We start from the raw sequence: 13,826 nt of genomic DNA, 5'->3' as shown, positions 1-13,826 counted from the left end.
CATAGGAATGTCACAACCATCATCATTGTTAAACCTTTGAAATTTTGAATTTTATGCATCTCGAAGTGAAGAGAGTCCAAGTTTAGGTTTTTATGGACCCAATTTGATTGGATGGTTAATATTTATAAGACAAGCTTATTTTTTGTATTGAGTTAGTCTTGCTTTGATTATTATCTTGTCCCGAGTTTGAATTGGGGCACTTGGAAATCACTAGAAAGAAAAAAAAAAAAAAAAAAATTCCTATAATGGTTTGCTATGTTTCCATTGGCCCTCATACATCTGTCATGGGCCTTGATCTAGATTCCAATTCCTCTCACCCCATCCTTTGCCATTGGCACCTACTACTCTTTTCCTCTTGGCCAAACCGAAATTTAGGACTGTTCCCTCTTTGCCTCCTTCAGTTCAACCCTTATTTGAAAACTCAAATCTCCTCCCTAGCTAAAACCCTAGAAATCCACTTCTAGATTCTGCGTTCGCTCCTGCTCCTACAGGGAAGAGAGTAGTACAGAAGAATAGAAATCTGGAATTGCGTATGGAAACAAAACGAACCACCTGGGTGTTTACTACAAAGTATTGAAAATTTCGTCATAGTAGCGAGCTGAGTTCCCACAGATGGTATACTTGGTGTAAGCGAGCTAAAAAAAAAAGGACAAAAAAGAGATGTATGGCTGAGGGGAGGGGAGGGGAGGGGAGTCAACAAAGTAATTCTCCTCTATCTATTCACTCTATGAATAATTGAGGTTAGGGAGTTAGTCTCTTTTTGACTTAAAAGAGGAGAGATTTCAAAAAATGATATCTATTCGCTCAATAGTCATGTAAGATTTGGTGTATTGCAAGAGATTTCCTTTCTTATTGATGCTTCTGGATTGAGCAAATGCAGTCCTTGAATGTGGTTGTGCATCAAAGGTTTTTTAAGAAATAAAAAGCATAAGGCATAAAAATACGCATTTTTATTTTCATTTTTTGTTCAAAAAAAAAAAAAAAGGAAGGCAAAATGTTGTTCCTAATGGAACCTTGCCTTTGGGTCTTTCATGATTTTTGCCGTTATATCGTCAAACATCTAGGCTTTCTGTTATTTGCGGAAATTATTTTGTTTTTGTTTTGCTTAAGGCATTTATGCGCATATATGTTATTTAGTTTACAATTTGATTGATCACACGATTCCTTGGCAAGTAAAATAGTCAAAATTGAAAATTTCTTGATCATAGTTTAAAAAAAAAAGTAATTAAATACGGAAAAATTGCTCATAAAAAATTATAATTAAGTTGCAGAGAATTAGTTGAATACTTTACAAACATTTGTATGCAAGTCTTGAAGTTGACTGGGAAATTATTAAAATTTGACTATTTTTTATTGGGATTTAATCATATTATGATTGAAACCAATGGCCTACCAAGTGATTTGACTTTAATATTTCATCTTACCCACATTAAAGGGGATTTTTTTTTTGGGGGGACAATGTATAAACTTTTTATGCATTATATTAATTTTTACAGCTGCATTTTTGGACTTCTAGGAGGACTAGAATGGACGCACTGAGGATTTGAAATATGAAATATATTCATCACTGTTTTTACTATTTTCAACCAATTGTTAGGGAAGATTTGTAGCATTTTTCAAATTTTAGAAGAGATTCATGAGATATTTGAAGCCTTAAGAGAGGTTTCTATATTTTTGTTAAACCTCAAGAGAGGTTAGTGTCTTTTACTTAAAAAAAAAAGTCAATAACTACAGCACACAAAAGCCCTATCCGAGGTGAATTTCCTATTTTTAGTTTTAGTTCTATTGATAATAATGATTAACCTCCTAGCAAAAACATCCCAGCTTGCCATCTAATATCTCTAACTATGCCCCATGGAATTGAGAGTCTCACCCTTTGTATGAACTTTTTATGCATTATACCAATTGTTACAGTAGTCGTTGCATTTTGTGGACTTCTACACAAAGACATTATGAATATGAGTTATACTCATCGTTAGTTTTTGGTATTTTAAAGCTTCAATTCCTTTGGGAACATTTAGATTGTGGTATATTTGACACATGTTAACCAATAAGAGATGTGGGTCTTCTTTTTAATTTTTAAATTATTCTGTTCATCATAATTAAGAAAAAAATGTTTACAAGATTTTATAATAAATAATGTGACCTCTCATGATTATTTGACATTTTCACACTCAACATCACATGAATTTATTTGCATAACTTGTGGAAAAGTTCTTGTCACGGTCCATAATCCCGCTGTCCCCGGTAAAAAAAGCTTCATGTTTTTAAGAAAGAGCAAAACTGTTTAAAGCATTGTCGATATTCTTGTTTAATTTGACTTATCCAAATAGAAATAAGGAGCCAAACTAGGTCAATAATTCTCAATTTATTTTTTGTTCAAACACTTCTCAATAAAAATTGAATGAAGGATGAGTTGCTTATATGCATGATGGACCCAACATCTAATGGTTTTGAGCATTTAGGTCACTAGTGCTCACTTTTATATATGAGCACTCTCTATTACTAGCAAGTGGTATTAGAGCGATGGTTTGAATAAGGCTCGAATATTCATACCTATGATCCTGCGGATGTAGACAAGTGGAGTAGTGGATCTTATAGATGCTAATTACTTAGATGAATGAGCTATCATGGTTTCTTGACCTTTTCACGGTTGGTTGTGTAACAATTGAGTGATTAAGAATGACCTTTTGTTAAGGAAAAATGTTTGAATTCACAAGTGATAGGTAGATTATTGAGAAATTCCACTTGTGAGTTTGTCCTCACATAAATGGAAACTTGAGTGGAGGATGAGTGTCTTACACACACACACACGGTTGGGTCCAAGACCTAACGCTTAAGCATTTGGGTCACCCATGTATATGAAGTTTATTTATGAGGATTCTCCTAACACTGACATTTTCAACTTAACTCGGACTTAACCAAAGGTCAATCCTACTAAAACACATATGTTTATTGTGAAAATTAAATATAAAAAAAAAGTGTACATATAAAAGCCCTACCCAAGGTGAATCAATTTCAATACTTTTGTTTCCTATTATGATATTTGATTCCATTATTAATAAATGGTTAATATCCTAGCAAAAACATCCCAAGCTAAAATATTACAATGCTTATGGGTGTGAGACCATAAGACTACTCTTAACCAACTAAGTCCTTTAATTGCAAGACGTAATCTTGCATGAATTCAGTAATTAATTCATTAATTTATTCCCATTCTCTATTACACACTATGCATGCATTTAACAAAAAATATTTATTTGGGACAAAACTAAATAAATATTCATGAAGGTACAAATGAATTAGAATTGACAAGTGCATATATAGATCACATCTAGTGTCTCAAAAATGGTATCTCGGGCCAGACGTAGGAATAGGTCTTACATCCACATTAATCTCACCCTCCTAAATCTTATCTGAATATCCCAACATGGATTTCTTGAGATGTTAATCATTTTCCTATACTCAAAAAAATGAAAAAGAAAAAAGAAGAAGCTATATCCACATATGTAGAGCTTTGGATGCCCTAGGCTTGTGAGGTTGCCTAAATTGCAAGTTGTGTATTGATTTTTGCAGATCTCCAAGAGAGAGAAAGGGGATACTGTAATGGATAGGTTATCTTGTTGGGAGAGTCTTAATGTATCTTGAATTAGTGAAAATTATCAAGTGAGTTTGTAGTAACCGGGAAAAAAATAAAAATTTAAAATAATAATAATAAAAAAATTAAATTAATTAATTAAATTAACAAGTAAAATGAATAGTATGATAAGGAACAAATATATATATATATATATATAAATATTAAAGCATGTATATATATATATATATATATATATATATATATACACGTGCGTGTGTGTGTGTGTGTGTGTGTATATATATATATATATATAAAGTATGAAAGCTTCTTAAAGAAGCTTTTCCTTACTTAAAGTTTATTATTATATATATTTATAAACTAGCACAAGCTTCTTTAAGAAGCTTTGAAAGCCAATCCAAATTTAATTGGATTTTGTGTGCGTGAGTGCATTCTTTCTCTCTCTCTCTCTCTCTCTCACTCTCTCTCTCTCTCTCTCTCTCTCTCTCTCTCTCTCTCTCTCTCTCTCTCTCTCCTACGACTCTCTCTCTCTTCAATTTCGAGTTAATTTTATGCCGGATCGACAAACCGAAGCCACCACGACGCTCTTGGCGAAGTTCTCTACAAGTCTGCCGGAGTGGATCGTCAGGGAAACGAAGTTGGATTTCATCCCAAATCCAAGGTAAGACTTTATATTCAATATTTGGATTTTTGACAGTTGAAGAAAGTGATATACGCGTAAAAATATTGAACTTTAATACTGAAAATTTTCAGTTCCAAGGTGTTGATTGGGAACATTGGGAATCATCCCTAAGTTGATGTAAGACTTTTTAAGTCGAATTTGACTTAATGGTAGTTATAGAAAATGTTGTACGTACGAAAATACTAAACTTTAATTCTGCGAGTTTTCATTTTCAGGGTGTTGAGTTAAGAACCTTGTGGGTATGGGGAAGATTTTCTTAGGGGCTTTTCAGGAATCAAGTAAGGGGATAAACTAAGCTAGTTTTGTTTTGAGAAAATGTATGTATATATATGTAGCATCTGGTTTCAGGAAAAATAAATATATTTATATATATGATTTATATTTGGAAAATACTGTTTAATTGATGATATGTTGAATACGTAGAAAATTTGTTTAGTGTGGCATGAATATAAAAATGTTGTGAAATACTATTTTTTTTTTTGAATGGGGACGATATGGATTTCTATGATGGAAAACCGGCGTACGGGCCGAGATATTTTTATATGTATATATGATTTGCCGGCATATGGGCCGTGCTATGTGGATGAGATTTGCCGGCGTACGGGCCGTGCTATGTGATTTGCCAGCGTACGGGCTGTGCTATGTGATTTTCCGGCGTACGGGCCGTGCTATGTGATTTGCCAGCGTACGAGCTGTGCTATGTGATTTGCCGGCGTATGAGCCGTGCTATGTGGTTTGCCAGCGTACGGGCTGTGCAATGTGATTTGTCGGCGTACGGGCCGAACTATGATAAAATGTGTAATACTGGCGTACGAGCTGATGATTTTCATGATACACGTATATATGTGAAATGATATGATTGATGTGAAAATAAATGATATGAGATATTTATGTATCATGGTTTTAGTATATGTATATGATATCAGAACCTGGTTGGCTTGGTCTAGGCTAGCACTTGCACGGTACCGTTGCTATGTGTCCATGGTCCTCGTGATCATGATATCTGTGTTAACGCCGCTGTACGGAGTGGTGTGAGATTGGATGGTCGATCTGGTTATTTTCAAGAAGTGTGCTGTTATCGCCCCTGGTGTACGGACTAGTCTGGGTAGACCCATCGGACCTACAGACTACTGTTTGACTTGGCAGTGGTCGGCCAACCATTGTCAGGTCCCGCCTTCGGGCCACACAACCCAGTCATGTGGGGGTAATACATGACAACAGCTAGCTAACCTACCAGGATTGTTTTTATGTTATTATTATTATGATATGAGATGAGAAATGTTTATGAAAATGCAGTATGTTCTGCCATGTTTTGATATGCATATGTTTTCCCAGATTTGATAAACAGTATTGAATATGTTATGTATGGTATATGTAGAACACAGAATACTCATGTTGCCACACACTGGTATTAGTTTATTTCCCTTACTGAGTGGTGTCTCACCCCTAAATCTTATACATTTTTCAGGAGCCCCTAATAGGAGAGCGGGAAAAACCCCGTTGATCTGGATCAGTTGTTTGCCCTCTTTGGAAGGGTAAGTTTTTGGTAGGGACAGTTAGGTTTTGTGGGGATTGTCCCTAGATTTCATTTTTGAGATGTATATACTGTGAGATAGTAATTGTAGTGACTCTGGTATGTGTTATGCACATTATGATGAGATGTATATGATTTTGTACTTTCTGCTGCGTAGGCTTCTGCTGTATGTTTTGTTATATCCCTGGTGCCCACGGGCTCAGGTGGATTGTGACCTGCTGAGCTGGAATGTATGATGTGATGATAATTTATTTATATAAAAAAAAATATATGCGAAAAAGGAGCAGGTCGTTACAGTTGGTATCAGAGCCTAGGTTGCTAGGTTCTGTAGACTTTAAAGTGCAGCAGGAACAATACCAGAGTTTAGGAAATGATTTGAGGTTTTGTTCTACAGTCTAGAAGCAGGACTTCCGTGGTAGTTTCTGTGTTTTTCCTAGGGTGACGATTTCAGGAAAAACCATAGTAAGCTATTGTCCGGTTGTGTTCCTAGAATGTAGGACTGGGGATTAACAATGAGTTAGAAATATTGAGATGAGTGGTGAGGATAGGTGGGTAAATTATGAGAATAGGATTACTGAATTGCAACTGCTATTTTCCAGGATGGATCTAGAAGGACATAGTGCCCATGCGAGTGGCAGTGATGGAGCAGGACCATCAGGTACAGTTAGGACCGACTCTGATGCGGTATTACGTAGCGTGGCTCAGCAGGTTATGGCTGAGATTGCTAGGAGCTCGAGGGAGCAGAGTGGTCCATCTACAGGCCATGGGTGCACTATAGAGAAATTTACGAAGATGAATCCTCTGGCGTTCTCAGGTGGAGTTGATCCTGTAGCCGCTGAGAACTAGATGCAGGAGATTGAGAAAATCTTGGCTGTGCTGCAATGTACTGAGGAACAGAGGATCCTCTTTGCCACCTATAAATTGACAAGAGAGGCTGAGAGGTGTGGACTGCGGTGAGACTATTAGAGCAGCAAAGGGCGACTCCAATAGCTATGACATGGGACCGGTTTAAAGATCTGTTCTTTGACAGCTATTTTCCAGCTACTGTGAGGGAGGCTAAGGTAGAAGAGTTCCTGAGTCTGAAGCAGGGACAGCTATCCGTCTAGCAGTATGCAGCACGTTTTATCGAGCTCTCTCGATTCGCCCCATGCATTATTCCTGATGAGGTGAAGAAGGCGAGGCAGTTTGAGAGAGGCTTGAGGCGGAGTATATTTAGGCAGGTGGTGGTGCTGCGGATCCAGGACTTCGCTGAGTTGGTCGACAGGGCGGCCTTGGCAGAGATTGGTGAGCGTCTTGATGCGGATGAGCAGGGACAGAGGAAGAGATTTGCATCTACGAACTACCAGCAGGGTCACAGGCCGAGTCAGTGGAGGAGAGGTAATCATGGTAGAGGGCGGAGACAGGAGAAGGGAGGACGCCAGGTGCAGACAGGGCAGGGTCCTCCAGTTTGTCAGACTTGTGGTAGGAGACACTGGGGAGAGTGTCGAGCTGGTGGTGTAGTGTGCTACCGCTGCGGTAGATTGGGACATATAGTGCGAGATTGTTCTACCCCGCCAGATGCAGCTCCGGTATGCTATCGCTGCGGTAGATCGGGGCACATGGTACGAGACTGTCTTACTCCACCAGATGCAGTTTCAGCTCCTAGACCATACCAGGGAGGTTATCAGGCATCACGAGGGGGCCAGCAGAGGAATACGGCTCCAGCTAGGGTGTTTACTCTGACACCGGGTGAGACTGAGGCGTCAGGTGACGTGGTGACAGGTATGGTCTTTATGCTTTCTTTTAAAGTTGTTGCATTATTTGATTCAGGAGCTACACACTCGTTTGTGTCCTTGGGGTGTATTAAATTATGTGAGGTTGAAACACAATCATTAGATGTTGAACTGTTGGTATCTACACCGACTGGGGCGGTAGTGAGGTGTGGTAGGGTACTCCGCGACTGCCCAGTAGAGATTTAGGGGAAAACATTGTCTGCTGATTTGATAGTGTTAGACATGCATGGGTTTGACGTTATATTTGGCATGGATTGGCTAGCAACTAATTTTGTCAGCATAGATTGTCGTGCACGAGAGGTGATATTTAGACCCTCGGGGAAGCAGAATTCAAGTTTGTAGGGTCGCATGTACAATCCCCACCTCAGCTAGTCTCAGCTATTCAGGCCAGGAGACTACTACTGAGTGGTTGTCAGGGGTTTGTGGCGGTTGTGAAAGAGATGTCAGAGAATGAGTCAAAACTTGCTAGCACGCTTGTAGTGAAGGAGTTTGTGGATGTTTTTCCAGATGAGTTACCAGGCTTGCCACCCGACCGTGAGGTGGATTTCTTTATTGATCTACCTCCCGATACAGCACCGATTTCTAAAGTACCTTATTGAATGGCGCCAGTGGAGTTAGCAGAATTGAAGAATCAGTTGCAAGATCTGCTAGATAAGGGCTTCATACGGCCCAGTGTATCTCCGTGGGGAGCTCCAGTTTTATTTGTGAAAAAGAAATACGGGACTATGAGGATGTGTATAGACTATAGGGAGATAAATAAAGTGACAATCAAGAATAGGTATCCTCTACCCCGTATCGATGATTTGTTTGACCAGCTCCAGGGTACACGGGTGTATTTGAAGATTGACCTCAAATCTGGCTACCATCAGGTGAAGGTGAAAGCAGAAGACGTCTCAAAGATGGCCTTCAGGACTAGGTATGGGCATTACGAGTTTCTAGTGATGCCGTTTGGTTTGACAAATCTCCTGCGGTATTTATGGACTTGATGAATAGAGTCTTCCACCAATACCTAGACCAGTTTGTTGTTGTTTTTATTGATGATGTACTGGTCTATTCTAGGAACTATGAGCAGCATGAGAGACACTTGAGGCAGGTTTTGCAGACACTTCGGGAAAAGAAGTTGTACGCCAAGTTCAGTAAATGTGAATTTTGGCTGGAGAAGGTTGTGTTCTTGGGGCATGTTGTATCTGGAGGCGGTATTTCTGTGGATCCTAGCAAGATTGAGGCTGTAGTGAATTGGGCTAGACCGAGAAATGTCCAGGAGATCAGGAGTTTCTTGGGGCTAGCAGGCTACTACCGTCGTTTTGTTGAGGGATTCTCAGCTTTGCCAGGGCCCTTGACACGACTGACGAGGAAGAATGTTAGATTTGAGTGGGACGATAGTTGTGAGCAGAGTTTTCAGGAGCTGAAGCAGAGACTAGTCACAGTACCAATGTTGATCATCCCATGTGGGGGTGAAGGGTATACCATTTACAGTGATGCGTCCTTGAAGGGACTTGGCTGTGTATTAATGCAGCATGACAGGGTAGTGGCGTATGCATCCAGGCAGTTGAAAGAATATGAGAAGAACTACCCTACCCATGATCTTGAGCTGGCTGCAGTGGTACACGCACTGAAGATTTGGAGGCATTACCTGTACGGTGAGCAGTGTGAGATCTTCTCCGACCATAAAAGTTTGAAGTATTTCTTTACGCAGAAAGAACTGAATATGAGGTAGAGATGGTGGTTGGAGCTGATTAAGGATTTTGATTGTACCATCAGTTATCATCCAGGGAAAGCAAACGTGGTAGCTGATGCGTTGAGCAGGAAATCCAGGGAGCCAGTGTTGGCGGCTATGGGGATCCAGCATCCGATCATAATGGATCTGGAGAGACTCGGCATAGAGTTGGTGGAGAGTGATCTCCCAGTATGTATTGCCAGCCTAGTGGTACAGCCTACCCTGCAGGAGAGAATTAAAGTTGCCCAGAAGGAAGATCCAGAGCTAGTGGAGGTGATTGACAGAGTACAGAGTGGGCAGGGGGAGGAGTTCAGTATCGCAGATGACGGAACTTTGCGGTTCCGTTCCAGATTATGTGTTTCTGCCGATACTGAGATCAGGAAGACTATTCTAGAAGAGGCTCACAGATCTTTGTATACAGTTCATCTCGGTAGTACGAAGATGTACAGAGATCTGCGAGAGTCATACTGGTGGAGTGGTATGAAGAGAGAGATTGCCGAGTATATAGTGCAGTGTTTGACGTGCCAGCAGGTAAAGGCTGAGCACCAGAGACCAGTAGGGCAGTTGCAGCCATTATTCATCCCGGAGTGGAAGTGGGATCACATATCGATGGACTTCGTGTCAGGACTGCCGACAACGTTACATGGTCATAATGCCATTTGGGTGATTGTTGATCGATTGACGAAGACCGCCCACTTTATTCCCATCAAGATCAGCTACTCCCTCAGCCGTTTAGCGGAGATTTACATTCAGGAGATAGTACGTTCTCATGGGGTGCCTGTATCTATTGTATCGGATCGAGACCCACGATTCACATCACGATTTTGGAGGAGTTTGCAGGAGGCTCTGGGGTCTCAGTTATCGTTTAGTACGGCATTCCATCCTCAGTCAGACGGGCAGACTGAGAGGACGATACAGATATTAGAGGACATGCTCAGAGCGTGTGTACTAGACTTTGGGGGTAGTTGAACTCAGTTCATGCCATTAGTAGAATTTGCTTATAATAACAATTATCAGTCTAGCATTGGCATGGCACCATTTGAGGCTCTGTACGGTAGGAGATGTCGTTCTCATTTGTTTTGGGATGAAGTGGGTGAGCGGCGAGTAGTGGGACCAGAGCTGGTTCAGCAGGCGTGTGATAAAGTTCGTCTTATCAGGGATAGGATCAGTGCAGCTCAGAGCCGACAGAAGAGTTATGCCGACCATCGCCGCAGGAATTTAGAGTTTGATGTAGGTGATCACGTATTTTTGAAGATAGCTCCGATGAAAGGGGTTATGCCATTTGGGAGGAAGGGTAAACTTAGTCTTAGGTTTATCGGTCCATTTGAGATTCTAGATAAAGTGGGACCGGTAGCCTACAGGCTAGCTTTGCCACCTGTATTGTCCAGGATTCACAAAGTATTTCATGTTGCTATGTTGAGGAAATACGTCCCAGACCCTTCTCATGTCATCAATTATGATGAGTTGGAGCTTAGTGATTCACTAGAATATGAGGAGGTACTAGTACAGATTCTGGATAGGAAAGTGCAAGAGCTACGTAACAGGACGATTCCTCAAGTAAAAGTCTTATGGAGGAATCATGCAGTAGAAGAGGCTTCTTGGGAGTCTGAGGAGCAGATGAAGCAGAGGTATCCGCATTTATTTCAAGAAGTCTGAGTGAATAAATGTAAATAGTTAAGTAGTTTTCTGTTGCATTTACATGTAATGTTTGAATAGTATAGTACTTTAGTTTTGGGAGAATGGTTTTCTTTTGTATATGTAATCTTCCAAGACTTGAAATGTAACCACGGTATTCCTCCGCCATAAGTGAGGGTAGGTAATAAAATGAGTAGACCCTTTTTCCTAATTAAAGGATGGCGAGTTACGGAAACAGTAAATTTCGAGGACGAAATTCTTTTAAGGGGGGAGGAATGTAGTAACCGGGAAAAAAATAAAAATTTAAAATAATAATAATAATAAATAAAATTAATTAATTGAATTAACAAGTAAAATGAATAGTATGATAAGGAACAAATATATATATATATATATATATATAAATATTAAAGCATGTATATATATATATATGTGTGTGTGTGTGTGTGTGTGTCTATATATATATATATATATATAAAGTATGAAAGCTTCTTAAAGAAGCTTTACCTTACTTAAGGTTTATTATTATATATATTTATAAACTAGCACAAGCTTCTTTAAGAAGCTTTGAAAGTCAATCCAAATTTAATTGGATTTTGTGTGCGTGAGTGCATTCTTTCTCTCTCACTCTCTCTCTTCTCTCTCTCTCTCTCTCTCTCTCTCTCTCTCTCTCTCTCTCTCTTCGATTTCGGGCTAATTTTATGCCGGATCGACAAACCGAAGCCACCACGACGCTCTTGGCGAAGTTCTCTACAAGTCTGCCGGAGTGGATCGTCAGGGAAACGAAGTTGGATTTCATCTCAAATCCAAGGTAAGGCTTTAAATTCAATATTTGGATTTTTGACAGTTGAAGAAAGTGATATACGCGTAAAAATACTGAACTTTAATACTGAAAATTTTCAGTTCCAAGGTGTTGATTGAGAACATTGGGAATCATCCCTAAGTTGATGTAAGACTTTTTAAGTCGAATTTGACTTAATGGTAGTTATAGAAAATGTTGTACGTACGAAAATACTAAACTTTAATTCTGCGAGTTTTCATTTTCAGGGTGTTGAGTTAAGAACCTTGTGGGTACGGGGAAGATTTTCTTAGGGGCTTTTCAGGAATCAAGTAAGGGGATAAACTAAGCTAGTTTTGTTTTGAGAAAATGTATGTATATATATGTAGCATCTGGTTTCAGGAAAAATAAATATATTTATATATATGATTTATATTTGGAAAATACTGTTTAAATGATGATATGTTGAATACGTAGAAAATTTGTTTAGTGTGGCATGAGTATAAAAATGTTGTGAAATACTGTTTTTTTTTTTGAATGGGGACGATATGGATTTCTATGATGGAAAACCGGCGTACGGGCTGAGATATTTTTATATGTATATGTGATTTGCCGGCGTATGGGCCGTGCTATGTGGATGAGATTTGCCGGCGTATGGGCCGTGCTATGTGATTTGCCAGCGTACGGGCTGTGCTATGTGATTTTCCGGCATACGGGCCGTGCTATGTGATTTGTCAGCGTACGAGCTGTGCTATGTGATTTGCCGGCGTATAAGCCGTGCTATGTGGTTTGCCAGCGTACGGGCTGTGCAATGTGATTTGCCGGCGTACGGGCCGAACTATGATAAAATGTGTAATACTGGCGTACGAGCTGATGATTTTCATGATACACGTATATATGTGAAATGATATGATTGATGTGAAAATAAATGATATGAGATATTTATGTATCATGGTTTTAGTATATGTATATGATATCAGAACCTGGTTAGCTTGGTCTAGGCTAGCACTTGCACGGTACCGTTGCTATGTGTCCATGGTCCTCGTGATCATGATATCTATGTTAACGCCGCTATACGGAATGGTGTGAGATTGGATGGTCGATGTGGTTATTTTCAAGAAGTGTGCTGTTATCGCTCCTGGTGTATGGACCAGTCTGGGTAGACCCATCGGACCTACAGACTACTGTTTGACTTGGCAGTGGTCGGCCAACCATTGTCAGGTCCCGCCTTCGGGCCACACAACCCAGTCATGTGGGGGTAATACATGACAACAGCCAGCTAACCTACCAGGATTGTTTTTATGTTATTATTATTATTATGATATGAGATGATAAATGTTTATGAAAATGCAGTATGTTCTGCCATGTTTTGATATGCATATGTTTTCCCAGATTTGATAAACAGTATTGAATATATTATGTATGGTATATGTAGAACACAGAATACTCATGTTGCCACACACTAGTATTAGTTTATTTCCCTTACGGAGAGGTGTCTCACCCCTAAATCTTATACATTTTTCAGGAGCCCCTAATAGGAGAGCGGGAAAAGCCCCGCTGATCTAGATCAGTTGTTTGCCCTCTTCGGAAGGGTAAGTTTTTGGTAGGGACAGTTAGGTTTTGTGGGGATTGTCCCTAGATTTCATTTTTGAGATGTATATACTGTGAGATAGTAATTATAGTGACTCTGGTATGTGTTATGCACATTATGATGAGATGTATATGATTTTGTACTTTCTGCTGCGTAGGCTTCTGCTGTATGTTTTGTTATATCCCTGGTGCCCACGGGCCCAGGTGGATTGTGACCTGTTGAGCTGGAATGTATGATGTGATGATAATTTATTTATATATATAAAAAAAATATATGCAAAAAAGGAGCAGGTCGTTACAGAGTTTACCTTAGGAGTGGATGTAGGTCATGTTTAATCGAACCACTATAAATATACTTTTTAAGTCAATTTATCTCTATTTTAAAATCCATAATTAGAAGAACTCAATCTAGGGTTTCTCTAAGTATTTATCAATTCAAATGACAATATATGGAAATATATAAATCATGCACATCATTCACAATAAGTCAAATATAAACATACATGTGCAGGAAATATAA

Source organism: Malania oleifera, chromosome 4 (genome assembly GCF_029873635.1).
Source record: "Malania oleifera isolate guangnan ecotype guangnan chromosome 4, ASM2987363v1, whole genome shotgun sequence".
Lineage (NCBI taxonomy): Eukaryota > Viridiplantae > Streptophyta > Magnoliopsida > Santalales > Ximeniaceae > Malania > Malania oleifera.
This window is presented reverse-complemented; position numbering follows the sequence as displayed.